The following is a 21,670-nucleotide window of genomic DNA, read 5'->3' as shown; positions in this document are numbered from 1 at the left end:
GGAAAGTAACACAGAAAAGGGAAGGCAGATTACAAAAGCTGGGCGATTACACCAGCTATCAAGGTGGCGACTGGAGCTAATTCTGCAGGGGAAACTGAAAAAAAATCACTCTTAGAATCATCCCCCACAGTGGAGAGGGAGCTGGGATAGTTAGATCTTGAACAAGGGCTGCCTTTGTGGGTGTTAATTTCCTACCACTTCTGGCTTGCCATGCTGCACAAGAGCAGAATCCTTCCAGGATTTAAAAATAATAATAAAAGAGTTTTAAGCTGAAGTTACTTATTTGTAAGTTAGCATTATACAGATCAATCATTTTCACCCTTGAGTATGCCTCAGAATCCTCAGCATGTCAAAACGTAAATCGCTAGGCCCATCCCCAGAGTTTCCCCGATTGATTAGGTCTACCTGGGGGCTGATACTTTGCATTTCTAACAAGTATCCAGAGAATGTTGATGCTGCTGATTTGGGACCACATTGTGCAAGGCCATCTGGTTTCACAGCCAGGAATGATTGCCACAGGCTTCTGAAGAAGCCACTATACAAATTGTGTGTGTGTAACCAAAATATTTACGCGGAAAATGATAAGTAACTCAAAGGCTCACTTTGATCCTGAAACTTCTAACTAAAGAGAGGAAATAAGCATCCCACTTGGTTGATCATCAGTCTCGGCCAGGTACACAGTCCCGGGTCCCCAAGGTATAGAAGAATTCCCTGGGCCCTAAAAGATACCTCTTACAGAACAGAAAATTATATAAACCTAAGTAAAAAAAAAAAGTTTACTTTTCAAAACTACTTTCTTGTTTGTTTTCTGTTTTAAAGGATAAGTCATAAACTGCTTGTTGACGCACATGGAGTCATCAAGAACTCATTCCTCTGTTAGCTGATCCCGAATGCCCCACATTTCTGAGAAACCAGCCCCTGGAGCCACCGCTTTGCAGACTCTGTGCTAAGATTACAGTGGACTCACGCAGGATAATAATCTGTATTTTGATGAAACTCAAAATTATCAAAATACCATCTTATGGTTTGCTGAATACTATGCAGAGGAATCATCTTAAGTTACAAATTTCCAGAATCAACAGTGTATCACTTTACTAATCCAGGAAAGCAAGTCAAGTTTTAGTAATTTGATAAGGCACTGAGAGAGGCTCCTGGTGAGTTTACTTTTCTGGCACACCGGTGAGGCATGATTAATTACTAACCATCTTTCATATGTCTGTACCATTTGACTTTGGATATTGGCCGAAGACCCAGAATTAAGAAGCTCTCATTCCTAAATAAAAGCTTGCAATACAAAGCATTTTATTTCATCATGTGAACATTTCTAAGCAATTGCTCAAGATTCAAAACCAATTAGGTTTCTAGTGTCTCTGTACTATTTTTCTCTGTTACTGCTAAAAATTAAATGTTTGAAATATCCACAACTGGAAAAAATATAATAAAAATTAAAATTCAATGTCACAAATTACTGGTTATTAAAACTTTAATAGTAGCAATAAAATTACAGAAGAAGGTAGAGAAATGTTTCAACTCAGTCCTCAGACTTTCTCATGGGTTTGTCTGAAGGTCACTTAAGACCAATCCACAACTCAGTGCTTCATAATGCTCTTATTTTGAATAAGCTGGCTTGGTCAATTATGATACCTTTTATTGTTTCACTTCATATTGCTCTTTGAGATATTTTGGCACACTATTTTTATACCCTAAACGTTAATTATTTTTAATTTGGACAAAATGATGTCATTCTTAACCAAAAGCTACACTTTCTAAAAATTGCTGAATCTTTATTTTAAAAGGTGGAAAAGTCACAGTGGATTGCTAATTTGATGAATTTGACTTGAATCACTGTCCTTTAAATCCAAATGTAAGTTTCTCTCCAAATAAAAGTTTTTGATATTAAACCAATGCTGTGACTTCATGAAACTATTCATATAGTCAAGAGATTTCCTTTTTGTCATTGAACTCTACATTCCTGTATATTATTTGATTTTCCTAAGATTCCTGAAAAAAATTAAAAGTACTCCTTCTCTGAGAATAGTTGGTTGCCCCCAATGTCCTTGCTTATTTTAGAGAGAAGCTGATTTTCTTTTCAAAACAATAAATCTGCATAATTATGAGAACAGAAGAAGCTTATGGCCCTCTCATCTGATGATCTGACGCAAACTGATGGAACTTGATATCATATCAAATAGTGTTTACTCTCAACAGTGGGGTCTGCATAATGTTGCCACACAATTCTGTTGATTTAGTGGCTCTTGGTGAAAGCAATTTTTTAAATTGACATGTTCATGGGGTACATAGTGATGTTTCAATACATACAATGCATAGTGATCAGGTAAGGGTAATTAGCATATCCATAATCTCAAACATCTATTATTTATTTGCCTTGTGAACATTCAATATCCTCCTTATAGCTATTTGAAACTGTCTAATATATTATTGTTAACTCTAGACATCCTACCGCTATCTAACACTAGAAATGATTCCTCCTATCTAGCTGTAACTTTGTATTCTTTAACGTACCTCTTCTTAACTTTCCCTTCCCTTTACCCTTCCCAGTCTCTAGTGTCCTCTGTTCTGTGTTTTACTTCTGTAAGATCAACTTGTATTAGCTTCCACAAGTAAGTGAGAATACGCAGTGTTTAACTGTTCCTGGCTTGTTTCACTTAACATAAACTTCGGTTCCATCCATGATGCCTCAAATGACAGGATTTCTTTTTTTTTTTTTTTTAACCACTGAATTGTATTCCATGGTATGTATATATACCACATTTTCTTTATCCATTCATTTGTTGTTGGACACCTAGGTGGATTTCATATTTAGCTTTTGTGAATAATGCTGCAATAAACATGGGGTTTGCGGGTGTCTCTTTGATATGCTGATTTCCTTTCCTTTGGATAAATGCCCAGAAGTGGGATTGCCAGATCATATGGCAGTTCTATTTGTAGTTTTTTGAGGAAACTTGGTGGGCTTTTTTTCTGTTGAGATGTTTGAATTCCTTGTACATTCTGCAAGTTCCTATTGCTGGCAGAAGCCACTACAATGAATTGGTTCTGTTTAAAATATGGTACTTTCTGTGTGTCAAGTTAATCCAGGACTATTCTGCATAGCAGAAGGAATGCTAAGCATGGAAGAACAGTAAAATTTCCTTCTTAAATGAAAGTTTTGCAATTGACCTTCACACTTTAGTCTTGATTTTTTAAAGGTAAATTTACTTACTCTCTTCTTATTCCTCAGCAAAAATATCACCAAGGAAATTCCTGCACACTTGCTACCAGTACTTATAGAGCAATTTTGTCTTTAAAACCTCAAAGAACTCTGTGATATTCACAGGCCTCTCACTACCTGCTGTGAGAGAGAAAAGTGAACACCTATATGTGAACAAATTAGACCTAGTGCTTACTTCTGAAGTAAAATCACAGAGTATGCAGAAATAAAAATGTGGTGCTTTAAAAACATGATTACTTTTTAAACATACATTTACCATGCAACCCACTCCTTAGTATCTGCCCAGTGAAATGAAAACTTATATTTACACACAAAAAAAACTATAAGCAAATGTTTATAGCAGCTTTATTCATAATCGCCAAAATTCTAAACAACCCACATGTTCTTCAAGGGATAAATGGATAAATAAACTGTGTGGTACTCTGTCCCATAGGATATTATTCTGCAATAGAAGAAAATGAACTACTGATACATAGCCACACGGTCAACAAGTATCCAATGCTGAGTGAAACAAGTAACACAACATACAGGACATTGCATTGTTCCATTTATTTTTCCACTTTGGAAAAGAGTAAAGGGACAGAAAACACATCAGTGGTTGCCAGGGATTAGAACTGGGGGAACAGATTGTCTATAATGGGAAGCAAGAAAATTTAGAGGGGGATGGAACTATTCTATATATTGATTGTGGTAACGATTATATAATTATTTATTATAACTACTTTTTAAAAAAATTATTTTTCTCCTACGGTGAAAAATACAGTTGCTTGTTCCAGGAAGTACCCATCTGCCTTGGTGCTTTTTCCTCCTCCTTAACCTTGGAGAACTTGAACAATCACAGAATTTCTAAGTTTTGTCATTTAAGTAATCGCCCACTATTCTAGAATCCATTGTAGATGTTCATTAGAACAGGAGATATGTCCAAAATAGCTCTACAATATGTCCAAAAATATGTCTAGCCTTGCTCCAGACCCTCAGCAAGAGACAGCTGACCTTTCCTCAAAACTCACAATGTGACCCAGGACTTCCCTTGCCTTGGGCAGCACACATTTATGTGAGCTAATTTAGGAAACCGATCCCACTCTTGCTGTACTTGGAATGCCCCAAGTTAGTTCCATGCACATTGCTGTTAGGCTACCAACCCTTCTCGAACTTGGCCTGCTGAGCATCAGAACCTACCTTATGAGATGTTGTGCTGATCCCCTCTAAATGCCGTTTTATTACATTCTGCATTAGCCAACATGCTGAGCCTTTGATCCAGCTGCCCAGATTGCTAAAGGCAAACTTGATCAAAATCCACCTGTGTTTTTACCCACCTTCATGATGAAAATATTAATCCATCAAATCAATGTAAGGATGAGATGACATTTCCTGTCCACCAGATAGAAAAAGAATAGATTTTAAAAATCAGAGAGGATCCAGATAACACGTTCTCCCTTAAACTGATGGTAAAATTATAAAGAACTTTAGAAGACGATGTAGTTGTAGCTACCAAAGGCTTAGGTTTTTGCTTCTGAAATTTTACTTCTAGAAAGTTGTCCTAGAAAACGATTCATATATATATAAAAGTATACATATGAGGTGTATTAGTCCATTTTCACACTGCTGATAGAGACATACCCAAGACTGGGCATTTGACAAAAGAAAGAGGTTTATTAGACTTACAGTTCCACATGGCTGGGGAGGCCTCACAATCACGGCAGAAGGCCAGGAGGAACAAGTCACAGCTTATGTGGATGGCGGCAGGCAAAAAGACAGCTCGTGCAAAGAAACTTCCATTTTTAAAGGCATCAGATCTCACGAGACTCATTCGCTATCACAAGAACAGCACAGGAAAGACCCGCCCCCATAATTCTATCACCTCCCATCAGATTTCTCCCACGATACATGGTAATTGTGGGAGCTACAACTCAAGATAAGATTTGGGTGGGGACACAGCAAAACCATGTCACAAGGATATTCATTGAAGCACTATTCAAAATAGCAAGTAATAGAAAACAATTTAAGGGAGTTGTTAAGTATTTATACATTTATTATAATAATAAATACTTGGGTAGAACTTACTATGTGCCAGGCATTTGTTCTAGGGCATTTCTTGCATTGTTTTATTTGAGGTAGGTGTTATTATTATCCCCGTTTCACAGATGAGACACCTGAGGCATGGGAGGTTATTTTCCCAAGCTCACATGACCAGTCCATGGGAAAACTGGGACTCAAAGTTAGACTCCAGTGTACAGACTTTTCACAACTACAATTCTCTGCCTCTCTAATGATTGAGGTGGGAAGAGTTCTAAGATTCATGAGTCAGAACAAGAGCACCCAAAACACATAGTTGAATTGAAAAGAAAGGAGATCCCTGAACAATACATATGCTTTGATTCTACTCACACTGGGAAAAGACAGAGTTGGAAGAGAAGTGAAGAGGGATTTTGACGTTTTCTCTGTTGTATACTGAGTAATGACAAACAAGTTTTAAAGTGGTTAATGCACAGAACTTATCCTCATACTCTAGGCTTAACTCACTGTTGAGGTGAAGGCCTCCATCAAAATGCCATAAGGACACGCCAGATCCTGTCTAGTTTAACATCCTTTTTTTCTTTATTAATACATTAGTAATATATTAATATAACAAATATACTGATGTATTATATATAATAGACATAATATATTATAGTATATCCATATTATATACATATTTTATATTAATATATTAGAGCCTTTGACACTCATAAAACAAATATATTTGCAAATATCTCATCAGACTAAAATAGATTAATTATGTTAATATTCTAAGCAAGCAAAAATTATTTAAATCATCCATTTTCTTCAAAAACATTCTACCCTTTGATGAGAAAACCCATGGCTTTCTAATTTCTAATTTTCTAAAACACTCTGTGAAAATGCAGTAAGAGCCAAAAGTCACTGCTTATTAATAGTTTCCTAATGTTTTCAAGATACGCCCAGCTAGCAGTGGACAGTCACCAGGTATGAAAGCAAGGGACCTTTTAGTTTGTTCTCTGACAGATTTGTATTCACTCCACAATTTCTCCACCTTCTTGCTCTATCTTCCTCTTTGTCTTCTAGTGTTTCTTCTTTTGTTCTCAACTGAAGTTTGTAGAACCACTGGACTGGATTCGAAGACAGGATTTGAATCCTTGCTTTGTCACTGTCAAATTCTGGGCCACTAGAGAATGAGAGTGTTCACAGACACTGGGAGGGAAACATCACACAGAGGCCTGTCAGAGGGTAGGGTCAAGGGGAGGGAGAGCATTAGGACAAATACCTAATGCATACGGGCCTTAAAACCTAGATGACAGGTTGACGGATGCAGCAAACCACCATGGCACATGTATACCTATATAACAAAACTGCACATTCTGCACATATACCCCAGAACTTAAAGTATAATAATAAAAAAAGAGAGAGAATGAGGGTGTTAAAATGCATTCTTCTACTGCTAACATTCACTAAGGTACAGATATCCTGGCTGTGAGTAATTTGCATTCTGGTGGAAATAAAGACAGGCTTTCCCAAACATGAAGCTACAATTTTTAAATGGTGAGGAATTAGGTAAGATTATACCATGAATGGACGCATAAATACATGTACACTAGGGAACCATTTAGTAATTTACAAATCATGTAGATTATGCCACATGTGAATTACAAATTATGAAATGCTTTCCTGTTAATTGAAGATTTAACATTGCTCCCAAATAGCTTATCTTCAGCCCTAGGAATAATTTCCTCCCCACAGACAGTGGCTAATGACTTATCATTTGCTACCCCACCTGCACGTTGCCAGGCATCTATTTGTGAGTTCACTAATGACTCTAAAAGCATCACTTATGCCCCAAAGCAAATATGGAATGAATTAAATACCAGTGGCTGGTTTTGTAGTGTCACTAAGAGAAATTAAAACTTTAAAAATATGATGAGGCAAACTTACTTTCATAAATGAATACAGTACTGTTATCTCTGAAGTAGTTAAAATAGCACGGAATAAATTAAAACAATACTCATAAATCCAGTAAGCTGTTTCAAGATTTGACGATGGTGTTTAGTAAGCAGAAATTGCATTTGATTTAACTTATCTACCTAACAGGATGAAGTATGAGGAGTAAGTATGAATCTTCATCCACAAACTCAAGCGTGCAAGAAAGATGCACTTTGTGCTGAAGCAGTTGAAAAAAAGTCTGCCTTCCTTTGTGGAATCAGGAAAAATAAAAACACAAATCAGTATATCAGGAAGTCAGCCTTTTCCATTTGCCTTCCCAAATTCAAAGTGCTTTGTCAGCACCTCTTGCTAGGCAGGATTTTACCTACTGGATTGTAACTGTGGTCATTCCCAGGACTGTTTAGCAAAGGGGATTTTAGTAAAACAGAATTTCGCATGATAACATTTTGTATAAAACCCAGTGATTCATTCAACAGATACTTATAAGCACCTACTCCATGCTGCATCTGTGGGGTAATGCTAATAATGAGACAGGCCTGTTCTCTACCCTAATGGATCCAATGGGGTCCTGAGAGGGAAGACTATGGACTAGTAGACAAATAAATATTGAGCTTCTAATTATGCTAACTGCTGAGGGGCAGGGGTTACCCTCACCGGAGCACAGTGACAGAGAAAACATGGGGTGGGAGCTCCCTTTGGAAGGAGTGTTCAGATAATGCCACCCCAACATGGAGACATGAAGAACAACAAAGAGCCAGTTTAGGGAAGAATGAAAGCAACAGCATTCCAGACCAGGGAATAGCACATGAGCTGGTAATGAGCTGGGTGTGCTTGAGTGGCCGAAACAAGACTAGTGCAGTTGAAAGGCAGTGAAAAAAAGCAGGAAAGGGAATGAGATGAGGCTGGAGGGGAAGGCAGGGGACTGGATACCTGGGGCATTGGAGACAAGGAGTTGGGATTTTACTTGAAGGAAAGCAGTTTATAACAGAGTGACTTGACCTAATTTGTGTTCTTAGAAGCTCACTCTGGTTGCCAGGTGGACAGTAGATTAGAGAGGGGCAGGAAGCCCACAGGGTGACCAGTGCTGATGCAGTAGAGTAGTCAGGAGATGATGTGAGCCCTGCATAGAGAGCTGGGATAAAGTGATGATACAGGAAATAAATCTGAGAAAAAATAGCGGAAGAATGACAGGACTTGGCCATCAGTTGGAGGTAAGAAACAAGGTGAAGAGGGGAATGAAGCAAGTTTTGTTTTCATGCTTTACAAACGTCCATGCCCTCCATCACCAACACTCAGAACAGCTCAAATGCCCATCAGTAGGAGAATGGATAAACAAACCAGGTCACGCTTATATAATATAATGCTACTCAACAATAAAAAGGGTGAAATAACGTACACTCATCAATGTGAATGATCTCAGAACAACTACACTGACAAAAAGGACACAACAGAGCACACGTTTTATTATTCCATGTTTATGAAACTCTAAAACAGGCAAAACTAATGTGTGGTGTAGATGTCAGAAGAGTGGTTGTGTCTCAGGCATGGATGGATGAGAAGGTGCATATGGAACTTTCTAGAAATATGGGATTGCTCTGTATTTGGATAGGAGTGTAGGCTACACAGTTGCCTGCATTTGTCAAGCTGATGGAAGTGCACACTTAATATATGTGCACTGCATTACAAATTATACCCCCATGAAAAGTTAATATTTTTAAAACAACAAACAACAAATGTTTATTTGGTTATTGCTATGCAAAAGCAGAAAATATTCAAAATAATAAAGGAAAACTCTAATTGATATAGCTATTGTCATATCTTCCACTTAGCCACTTGAGTAATTAGAAATTAAAATTATAAATGTGAAAAAAAACCTGGCTGTTTATAGCCTCCATCCCACTTGTTTCTCTAAAGTACACAAAGCTAGTTTTGTTCAGAAATAGTAAATGAGCTAGTCAGAGCTCCAGGACCTGCTTATACCTGACCAACGTGTTTTCATCTACCCCAGTGAGACACTCCAGGTATTGGAATGGATGGAGGGAAGTCTATGCCTGGGTTGAAGAAGGTGAGGGTGCAGTGAGGTTCTTTCTGATCCCAGGCTCTCAGCACAGCCTGCTGCTTTTTAATTCCCCAAGCCTCTGTGAAGCAGCACTCTCTATCTGCCTTTTCTTTCCTTCCCCCCATTGGTAAAAGATAGATATAGACAATTCTGAGGAGTAGGAAGAGATGGATGTCAAGGGTCCGGACTTTGAAAAAAGTAGAGCTGTTTGGGAGAGATTTCTAACAGCACAGGGCTAGGAGCCCGGCAGGCAGGAACTGTCAGGAGCTCTGTACACAGACACTTCTGGTAGGAGGAATTAGTGGCTTTTTATATTGTAACTTGGTATCTCCAGAACCTTCAGTAGAGACTCGTAAAGGGTATGGCCTGGTCTCGGCTGAGCTGTGAGGATGTAAGATGTATGGGTAAAGCCTGGCTATGAGGGGCAAATGGGGGAGCAGCAGACCCAGACCCACAAGCTCACTGACCTCAAGTGGGCAAGCCACAAGCAGCAGCATGCCTTAATGTCCTGTGCACCTTGCTCGGAGAACAGACGTCCCAGACTGACCCCTGAGTGTACCCAAGCTCCTGCTCCCTCAGAGGGAGGGAGAACAGCCAGGACCAATTTATATAAACACAAAATCAGCCCTCCAGATCCGTGAAGGATGACTCAGGGAAATAACTCGACTTCCTGCTAACCTTGCACTGTGAGAGCTGCTGGGAGATCGGTCAGGATTTGTGTATAAACAATAGCACCTGTGACATGACATTCACATGTAGATGTCACAACAAAAGAGCAAAGATGATGATGGTTTTCACTCGAGCTCCTCAAGTTCTTTCAGTCTGCATTATAAACATTGCATTCGGGGTCTCAGAAGGAACCATCAACAAGCACTGGGTAAATGAGGGCATTTCTGTGTCAACTCTTCCAGAAGACCCTTGCAGTCCACACTACTGGTGCTCCATTTGTACACCCTTGGCTGTCACTTTCCTGTACCAGCTGCCACTTCCTATTGCAAATACATGTGCCTTTTGGCTAGAAGGTCTTCTTTGGCCCCAGCAGCATGTGTGGCCCACATGCAGGGCTGGCTGGAAGTGCCAGGCAGTTGACATGCCCAGGAGCCAAGCTTAAACCATGAATAATGGGAGCCGGTGAAGAAATAGCCCCTGACCCCCCGCTCTTCCATGGAACCACCCTAAGGACTGTTCTGCCCACTCTCCCAGAGGTCCCCCCAGGACTGAACCCAGCTGCCCACAGTGGTAAGCTCTTCATCACTGCCGAGTTTCCTCCCCTTCCCTGCCCCACTTCCCCACTCCCCTGCTAACGACCCCTGGGACCCCTTCCCAAATAAATGACTGCATTCAAATCCTTGTCTTGGAGGCTGCCCCTTGGGAACCCAAGTTTAACCAACCTCAAATTGTCCAAGTTCCCAACTGTTCCAAAGATAATTTTTCTTTCATTTTTCTAAGCATGATGAGGTGAGATTTACATAAATAATTCAATAAAACTATTAAATACCGAAAGATGAGTAACAGAAAAATGAAGTCGGATAGTTCAGTGAAGCCCAGAGTAGCGTCAGTTCCCAAAAATATGTTCACAAAGGCTAAAGTTGGGTGGCCCATGAACCTGGAGCTGAGCTTTGCAGGCAGACAAATGCTGTTATAGGATTCTGGGGAACCACACATTTTTTTTTTAATCTAGTAACTCAGAAGAAAACCATTTTTCTTCTGCCAGAGGCTCCTACAAGGAGTTTCTCTTGTGGTGTCTCATCAAAGGGTCTCTGTGTGAACTGTACACAGTGTCTTTATGACACACAAGCCCAATGAACACAACGCACACTCTGCATAACGTTACCCATGGACAGTCCTCAGCAAACTTAGACCAAAATGCAACCCTGTACGCATGGTTCTCCAGGAGCCAAAGCAAGAGTGTGTCTGTACATGGCTGTCTGATGATGGCCCCAATTTCGGGTAGATTTAACCTATCAGAAATGGTGGTTTTCAAACTGGGTTCCATTTGGCCACTTGGGAGGTGGTGGTGGATGGATGGCGAATCTAACAACATTCAGAACCCTTTCTCCCAGCAGCTCCACCTAAATCTGTTTTTATATTAGGTTGGATATAACACCCCATTTAAAGAAAGGATTATGTCAATTTTTAAAACATGAAAATGACAAAAGGTAAAGAAGTCCTTCTTATCCTTCCCAGTCTAGGGTTGGATGAAAGTCAGGCAGCACATTTGAGGCTATACCCCCTGACAGGAATCTTAAGAAACAGCCTCAGAACACAGATAACTGGCTCTGGCCATTCCCCTGGGGCATGCCAGCCCCAGGGGCCTCAAACCAGAGCGTCATCTCCAGGACTCACAAAACTCGAGACACAGCCAGGACCTGCCAGGGAGACCAGCCTCCTCCAGCAGCCTGGGCGCTGCTATTTCCAACACACAGTGATTACCCGGAACCCATCCTGAGAGTTACTTAGACACACGCTCTGGAGATGGTGCCTTCCGAAAGACTTCTACTCCCAAGGACTCTGGGGACAGACTTCGCGAGAAGCTGTGCAGCCAGCCGAACCCACACCATGCCATGGCCCTGTCCTTGCTGGGGTGCAGCCCAGATAGGCCCCTCTGCAGGCACCTGCGTGCCCATGCTGCTCTGAACTTCTCCCCGAATCTCGACACACCACGTCCCCTATTCCACCCCCCTAGAGCTCTCGGGAACCGCCTTTCTAAGGCATCACTCTATTCTCCATCCGCAGCTCCTCCCTGGTCCTAGCCCTCTCTGAGGCCTGCTGCGGGTCCCCGCGGGCCTCATCTGTCTCGGGGTGGGGAGGTGAGAGCAACTCCCTTGTCATCGATAGCATCCCGCGCTGGTCCTGACACTACCCGTGACACAGCTCCTGACCCTCCCACACCCATCTCGCCCAACAGGAGACCCTGGCAGCTGCGGACTTAGTGTGTCTCCCGCATTCGCATCGGGAAACCGAATCACCCATGCGCTGGTATAGGAGGTGGGGACTTTGGAAGGAGGTTAGGTTCTGAGGTCAGAGCCCATGACTGGGGTTCGCGCCGGTATAAAGGAGGCCCCAGCCGGCTCCCTCGCCCGTTCCACCACATGAGGGTTCCCGCCACCGGGAACCAAGGTACAGGTTCCACCGGACACCTAACCTGCCGGCACCTCGATCTTGGACTATCCAGCCTCCAAAACTGTGAGAAATAATGTTCTGTTGTTGCTAAGCCACCCCGTCTACGGCATTTCATCCACAGCAGCCAAAACAGAATAAGATCCTGGAGTGCCCACCCCGACGCCCTCAGCCTCTGTGGCGCTTTCCCGGATGGAGCTCCCGGAGGACAGCGCCAGCCCCAGGTTCTCCGTAGCCAGTAGATAACAGAAGCGTTGGGAGCTCCTTCTGCCTGACGGAGCCACGGCTGAGGCGCTGCACGCAGGCCCGGGAGTAGCTCCTCCATCCATGTGCTCTTCACTGTCTTTCCTCCCTTCTCTCCCTTCCCTGCCCGCCCTGCTCCTGCCCTGTGCCTCCTACAGCCATCCCCCAAATAAACCGCTTGCACCCAGGGCTTTGTCTGCTTCTAGGGAACCCCCAGGAAGGCCCAGCCCCCGCCTTTTACTGGAGCCGTTACGGCTTGCAGCTTTCTCGCGCCCCCTGGTGGCGGCTTCGGACTGAACCCTCTGCTAGTTCTTTGCCCACCGCCGGCCTCCCCTTGGAACATGGCACCTCTGGGGAACCAGTAATCCCACTTCTCACCTGCAGGTCCTGGGCTGCTCACCTCCAGCGACCTCTCTCTCCCTCCCACCTTGGCAACTCTTTCCCTTGGCTACACCTTGGATCTTGCCATCCCTAGAACCACCGAAATTAAAATTCACACTTCGACTCTTACCGGAAGCCCCTTTCCTGCCCCCTTAGTCACTTGGTTGCACCCACTTCGCTTTTTCTTCTGCTCACTGAGAACTCCACTTCCTCAACTGCAGCAGGTCCTTCTTCCGCTGTGTTATGGGACCTCCCAGTCTGTCCCATCAGCCCCATTCCTGTCCATCACATCAGCTTTCTTGCCTCACTTTTATGGCAAGTACCCAGTGAGACCCCAACTACTAATCAATCCAACTGCTGCTATATGGACCCAAGCCCACACCTGCTGACAACGTGGTAACACCTAGTGTGCTGGAACCACCATGTTTGATGATGTTTGATGGTTGATGATTTCCAGCATCAACCTCAACAAGGCCCTTAACTCAGCCCAGGGGTCCCTTTGTCATTCTCTAGTTGACCCACTTCCTTCAAATAGTTGGCCAGCTCAGAAGTGCTTCTCTCGGCTCAATCCTAAGGCATCACCACCCATTCCTCCCCACCAACAGATAACAACCCCTGCTACTAAACAGACAGTAACAACCTTCAGAGGCAGACCTGTCAGCTCCCTGTTCCAACCCAGTCTACAAGCCTGGCTCAACACTCCCCACATCCCATGCGTTTCACAAATATTTATTGCACACCTATTAGAAACCTGGCACTATGCTAGTCACTGTGGCTCCTGGAGCTCCATCTCCAGGCCAGCTCCCTCTGGAGGCCACATCAGCACCCGGGTGGCCACAGGCACCTCCAGCTCCACAGACTCAAAGTGAATTGTCTTCCCAAACTTGTCTTCATCTACCCCAGGGCCAAAGCCAGAAACTCGGGAGTCATCTTTGGCCTCACTCCCCCAACTTTGCCATGTCACCCACCCTCAAGTCCGGTAGATTATACTCCCCAGATGGCCTCACATCCACTCGCATCTCCATCATATCCCAACTGTGTTACACGTTTCAGTCTCCTGACTTGATCCCCTCCAATCCATTTTCCTGGGGGCACTAGAAATGACTTTTCTAAAACAGAGGCATCTGGCAAGGAGATGGGCTTGAAGTGTCTCCACAATCTCTTGAGTGGGAAGAGGGGTGTGCTGAAGCAGGACCGAGGGAGAAATGATTTCTTGCCCATCTCAATTCAGGGTCAGTCGTGTCCCAAAATTCTAAGCCATAAAGCATGATTTTCCTGGAAGACTTTCAAAGCATCTCTGCACATGGCCCACCATCACCATAAAACCTTATGAATAATTAGCTACTGAGTATTGGGAAAGTATTTCTTGTGCGGCCACAGATGTGGCTATGGTGTGATAGGGGTAGAGAGAAAGAGAGAGAGAGAGAGAGAGAGAGAGAAACACGTATTTAGATGAAAGTAAACTTTAGTTCAAATCCTGATTTGCTAAGCCTCAGAATCCCCAGTTTAAGGAAAATGCTCCTTCATGAGGTCAGATAAGATTATACACGAGAAATGCCTTGCACAAGGCCTGGCTTAGGCTCTAAATAATCAATAAAATACCATTCCCTCCATGCTCACTCTGTGATGCTGTTAAAACAGTGTTGATTATATTTACAACCTATTTTACTGTTCTTCCATATGTTTTCTTATGGTTTTATTCATTTACAGGATCTTTCAATAAAACCAAAGGATAAAAATGTAAACTGTTCCTATGTTAAAAGGGTGTATAGTATACATGTATATACACATGTGATCATATGAATATACGTCTATCTCCTTGATATTTTTGAGATTCCAGATGTGATGCGTATGCCTGCACACACATACACAAAACATTTAACACATTTATATCCTAGTATCACAAAAGAAATATGTCACCATAGAGCACTAGGGAGTCAAATAATTTCCTACACCCATGTACCATGTTTCAGATGTGCCATCTGCCAAACAATGGAAGTCTGTGCTGAAAATACACATCGTTATATGTGCTTGACAAACTGAATGGCAAAAATGTCCCAGTTGGATGAGTAAGAATGTCAGTGGTATTTATAATGTAAAAGAAAGTCTGCATTTATGTGGGGTCCTAATTTTTCTCCCATAACTCACCTGGACAGGCAGGAGGCTAGAACACTGGTCCAAAGATGGGCATGGGATATGGTGGGACTGATCCCATGATGGTTAAGTTTATGTGTCAGTTTGGCTAGGCTAGGGTACCCAGCTGTTTGGTCAAACACCAGTCTAGATGTTGCTGTGAGGGTGTGTTTGGATGAGATCAACATTTAACTCAAAGGGCCTTGAGTAAAGCAGATTCCCCATCACCTGTGGGTGGGCCTTGTCTCATCAGTTGATGGTCTTAAGAGAAAAGATGGAGGTTCCTGCAGAAAAGAAGGAAATTCTCCCTCTGGACTGCCTTTGGATTCAAGCCTGCAGGACTGCCCTGCAAACTTCAGACTTGATAGCCTCACAATTGCATACATCAATTCTTTAAAATAAATCTCTCTCTCTCTCTCTCTCTCTTTCTCTCTCTCTCTCTCTCTTTCTCTCTCTTCTCCCTCTCCCCCTATTGATTCTGTTTCTCAGGAGAACCCTGACTAACAAAGACCATCAGGCTTCAAATTTGGAACATGAGATGCAGAAAAATGAAAGTGGGGCACCCCAACCAAGACATCAACAGGAAGGGGCTGGGAGAGAAAGAGATCATATTAAAGAAAACAATACCAGGGAAAATCAAGCCACTTTTTCCCTCCATGCAAATATTTATTTTATTGCAACAAACTAAAACAATACATGAGCAAGCAGAACAGTTATTCTCTCACTGAATCCATTCAGCAAGAATTGTCACAATAAGATTATCAGCCTTCTCCACCCTTTCTTTCAGATTCCCTCTGCTCTCTGAAGTTCCACAATCCTGGACTGGAAGAAATGGAGAGATTTGGTACTGCCCAAGGGCAGTGAGGAGGAGCTGGAGGAAGGGGGGTGGAAGAGACAGACTAAAGGAGGGACTTGACTGGGGACAGAAAACCAGAGTCATTTTCCATAGGCTCTGAGATTCCAGCCCAGAAAGTAGTCACTGGAGGTTGGAGGCAAGGGAGTAACCAGATTCAAATGTGCATTTTAACCTACAATCAGCTCTTGCAGGGAGAGCCCTGAAGTAGGGGACAATGAGAAAACTGTTAATCTATTCAAGGATGATCAATACCTGACCCAGACTTGTGACGGTGGGAATGAAAAAATGAAGTGTGGATGAGAGACCTGGTGAGGTAGGAGCATGAGGAAGCTGACTGCATATGAAGGGAAAGGGAAGAGAGAAGACAAAGATGACTGGGAGGTACCCAGCCTGCAGGAAGGCAGCATCACAACAGAAATGGGAGACCAAGTGGAGGAATTGGTGTGGAAGGGCTGTGAATGAAGAACCAAAAATGCAAGAATTACTTCAAGTTGAGACATAAAAACTCTACATCTTCTAAATCTACAAGCACCCTGTGATCCCGGGAATCTGCTTCTAGGTACATACTGCAGGGAAGTGCCCGCCCCGGTCCATCGGAAGATGTGAACCAGGATGTTTACGCCGGTATTGTCTGTACCTGTAGGAAACTGCGGGCGATTGGGAGATGGAGAACTAATGCAGTAAGGGACAGTCAGGAATACCATGAAGAAGTTAATGCAACCAACCAGGTGCATGGGGAGCAACAAGGGTAGGTCTTAAAGCTACAGTGCTGAGTGAAAAAGCATCAGGAACATGGAGACATCCTTCTTACACATCCATGTCAAATGAAAATGCATTTCAGAGCTAGCAGGAAGGCAGGAAAGGACACATGTCAAACCTGTAAGGATGGCTGCTGAGGAGGAAGGAGAGTAAAAAAGAAGCAGGAACAGGAGAGGGGACAGCGCACTCCAGGGACAACAGCCTCCGCGCCTGAATGGAATGCCTGCCCCCATCCACCACACGCCCTGCCTTGGCCCTGACTACATTTACACCCGCCAAAATTCATTTTTATGGATTAAACTGCTAACTTTTTAAAGGATGTTTTTATAGGCAATTATGTTGTTTCTGCTTCCCTGCAGTATGTCTCTCGATAAACACAGTGTCCAACAGTCATTAAACCTTGTTGCATTCACTTATGGGCCTGGGATGGAGCCGAAAGTCCCCAAATAGCTGAAGAACATCCTTTTTTAAATAGACTCAGAAAACCAATTACAAAAAATATAGGCTAGGCACAGTAGCTCATGCCTATAATCCCAGCACTTTGGGAGGCCAAAGCAGGAGGATCACTTGAGCCCAGGAGTTCAAAACCAGCCTGGGCAACATAGTGAAACCCCACCTCTACAAAAAATAAAACATTAGCCATGTGTGGTGGTGGGTACCTGTAGTCCCAGCTTCTCCGGGGGCTGAAGTGGGAGGAGTGCTTGAGCCTGGGAGATCAAGGCTGCAATGAATTATGATCGTGCCACTGCACTCCGGGTGAGGTGACAGGTAAGATCATGTCTCAAAAAAAAAAAAAAAAAAAAAAGCCAAAATACTGTCCAAGACTTTTGTTTGAGTCAATTGGATAGAATCATGGCTGTGCTTCCATGCACATGTCCAGACTCTACCTTCAGCTCTCACCCTGGACTATTCCTGAAAGTAGCAACAACATTTTTCCTGGAGAACTGAGTCATAGTGAAGAAGATGGGGAGAAACCCAAAAGATGAGCCTCAGTGTTGTTAGGTCTGCATTTGCATGTGGATCTGTAACCTGGACATACATTTAGTACCAAGATTTTGGGCAAACTGGCCTCAAATGTTGGAGAAGAGAATCTCCAGTCTCCTCCCTCCACAGAGAACATACACACACACATGCATGCATGCACACACACAGGCATACACACACATAATGCACACCCATGCATACAAACACACGTACATCCACATGCATGCACACGTGAATAAATGTAGTCATTCATGTGCATGTACACTTACACATACACACACACATTCACATACACACACATGCACACACACACATATTTTATTTATCCATCCCAATTTCTATTCATTCTTTCAATGAATGCCCTCAGGATTTGTCCTCAGGATCGTGGGGTGATTTTCTTGAGATACAAGTAATTACTCTACCGGTTCACTCACAGAGCACTGTATTACCTGATGTAGTAATCCATTCATCATCAGTGATGTCTTGGAGTCTTCAAATAGGGTCTTGATCTTAGGGGAAGCTCATATCCTGTTACTAGAGTACTTGCCTATTCCCATTATCCCCAGCAATTCAAAAGCCTCCTCCTGAACTTTTCACGTCCTTCTCTCTGTCTCTAGGGATATATTCACCAGGCTTCTCTGCTGGAATAATGCTGAGTAATGAACAACTCCCGCATCGCATTTGCCTATAAGAGCAAACATTTATTCCATATGCACAGGTCTCAGCCACACCTTAGCTGATCTCAGCTGAACTCCAGGCTTTGTTTTAGGTTCCAGACTGTTCCATGTGTCTTCATTCCAGGACAAAGGTTGAAGGAGCAATGACTACGCAGGGCATGATTTTCCCATGGTGAAAGCTGAAGCTCAAAAGGCCAAGCCAAATCACACAAGCACATTTAAGCCCTCTGGCTAGACACAACTCACACCTCTGCTCTCAGCTCATTGGTCAAAGGAAGTTCCATGAGGGAGCTGACGTCAGAGGGTAGAGTGAGATGTACCTTCTGCCTGCTCTGGTGGGAGGCACTGCTAAGTCTCCAGGCAAAGGGAGAAAGGAGGGCCATTACAAGGAGGAAATGAGAATTTGAACCATAATCTAATCTACCTCAAGGATAGAATGATATTGAAATTTACTGTTGCATTTACCCTGGGCTTGATTTTGAGGACATTATTTATTAAACCCTTTCTGTGAGGACCCACAGGAGAAATTTCTCTTAATCTCAGGACTAGGATAGTTACACTTCTGGCAAAAGATTGTTTTCTTTCAGTAGACATCCTGAATCATGTCTCACCCTGAGACACTTCCCTTCACTATTTTATTTGCTGCTAGGAACTTCAGCCCACCTGCAGCATCCACACATAACACAGGATTTCACCCTGGCTTCATCCTAGTGCTCCTACCTCCATTTTCTCCTTACACTCACTTATCACTTTCTTATAATTTAGTTTGATTTGGATTAATTTTGTAAGCCATTTCTTCTTTCACAGTGAATTTATAGTCATTTATGCATCAACAAATATATTTTTAAATTATCTTTCTGTGACTATATAACACAGGCACACGTTTAGGGAACCTAAACAATCCAAATGGCACATAGAGAATAAATGACTTTCTCTCCCACCCTGCCTCCTGGTATCCAATTCCCAACCTCAGAGTTAGCCACTGTACCATATTCAAATTCTGCGCACATGAGGGAGTCTTTCTTTTTTTTTCCAGAACAAAAGTTAACTCCCAGATTTTTTTAAATTAAACTTTCAGTCCTGGGATACATGTGCAGAACATGCAGGTTTGTTACATAGGTATACATGTGCCATGGTGGTTTGCTGCACCCATCAACCCATCATCTAGGTTTTAAGCCCTGCATGCATTAGGTGTTTGTCCTAATGTTCTCTCTCCCCTTACCCCCAATCCCCTGACAGGTCCCAGTGTGTGATGTTCCCCTCCCTTGTCCATGTGTTCTTATTGTTCAACTCCCACTTATGAGTGAGAAGATGCAGCGTTTGGTTTTCTGTTCCTGTGTTAGTTTGCTGAAAGTGATGGTTTCCAGCTTCATCCATGTCCCGGGACATGAACTCATTCTTTTTTATGGCTGGATGGTATTCCATGGTGTATATGTGCCACATTTTCTTTATCCAGTCTCTCATTGATGGGCATTTGGGTTGGTTACAAGTCATGGCTAAAACACCAAAAGCAATTGCAACAAAAGCCAAAATTGAGAAATGGCATCTAATTAAACTAAAGAGCTTCTCTCTGCACAGCAAAAGAAACTATCATCAGCGTGAACTGACAACCTACAGAATGGGAGTCTTTCTTATCTGTTAGAAGAATTCTGGTGAAATTTCTGGGACAAGGAAATCCATGCATTTTAAATTTGGAAAGATATTGCCCAATTGTTTTCCAAAAACCTTGTTCTAGTTTACACTCTAATTAACACAATCTCACCAGCACTATGCATTATCACTGGTTATCTCAGTGTATTTTCAAAGTTTTCATCTCTGTTCAACTAATAAGTGAAAATCTTTTAAAATCATCTACACTTCTCTTTGTGTTCATGAGCTTTGACATTTTTATTGACTTATAAGAGCTCTTTATATATTAAGGAAATTAGTTCAGAAAAGAGCATATCATCATTACACCTTCAAAGCATTTTGAAAAGAGATGAATAGATAAATGCATAGGTAATTAAAATAAACAGAAAATGGGCATTTAAAACATAGGAAATGAGCTAGCATTTGGGCCTTATCAAGAAATCTTTATTTTCTCATACTTCAGTTATTTTTCTCCCTCCTCACTTGGAATCCATACATGTTGGTACCATCATCCCTCTCAGGCAAGACAGAGCTCCTTACTCAGCGAGTGGAAATGAGGTTAATGAACTCTCCAGGGGAGAAGCCTGCTGCTTTGACAGCTATCTGGCGTAATATACATTTCTGAGCATTTGTCAAATATTCTGGATAAAAGTTGCATTTTCAAAAATCAGAGCCTAGGTAGACAGGCCCCATGTTAAGTCAACGGCATGTTTCCAGCTAATGTGTGTCTGTAATCAGTTTGCACCGCTCCAGCAAGGCCAGCCTCAATGTGTGGGTAGGAGAAAGGAGGAAAGTTTTTTAACGTGGGCATGCAAGTGCCAAACTCACATCTGCCTGCAATCTCGGCCCCCTCAGATCCAAGTGCTGCTGTGGTCACAGCCAATTCACTTGAAAGCCAATATGTTTCCACCCTCACACTAGTAAGAAAACAAAGTTTCTAGTCCTTTCCCAGTTTCAGTTAGGAGGGTTTTCATTGTTTTGTTGTTACTCAAAAAAGAAAACTTCTCGCACAAATTTGGCTTATAGATCACAGCTGCTGTGACGGGTTTGTGTGTGAGCGAGTTCAGAAATCTTCATGCCTCCTCTATTTTCCCAAAAATTTAAATCCTCCTTGATGCTTTAAAATAAAGCAATATCTTCAGAATTTAAAAAGAGCATTCTTGCAATGTTTCTGGTATTCTTAACCATTTGCCTGTAACTTATGTTTGTTTAAAACAGTATGAAAGCATCTACAACTTCAAATATTTGAGTCCGTTATTTATAGACTGTTAACAGCATTAAACCACATGCAAATCAATTGCAGTACATTGAATTTTGGAGGGGACTTGTTTCTGCTAAAAATTGAGTGTTTCTGAAAAACCTGTGATAATGCCAAATAACTAAATCCTGATTGCCACTTTCCAGCCATTCAGTTTACCTGACATTATGCCCTTATTTACTTATTTATACACACCTTGCTCATGAAAAAAAATTAACACTAACATTGTAGAATGGTCATGTCCGGATTCAAGGTTCTTCCCAATCCATCACCATGTAGTTCCACTGGTCGATGGCCTGCTGGCCTGGCATCTGCGGGCGCCTGTCAATGTGCTCTTCCGCCAGAACGTTCCTCTTGACATCCAGCCACTTGTGTCTCTGCCTGC

The sequence above is a fragment of the Theropithecus gelada genome, chromosome 10, assembly GCF_003255815.1.
Source record: "Theropithecus gelada isolate Dixy chromosome 10, Tgel_1.0, whole genome shotgun sequence".
NCBI classification, from domain to species: domain Eukaryota; kingdom Metazoa; phylum Chordata; class Mammalia; order Primates; family Cercopithecidae; genus Theropithecus; species Theropithecus gelada.
The sequence above is the reverse complement of the archived record's forward strand: the minus strand, read 5'-3'. Positions refer to the sequence as shown.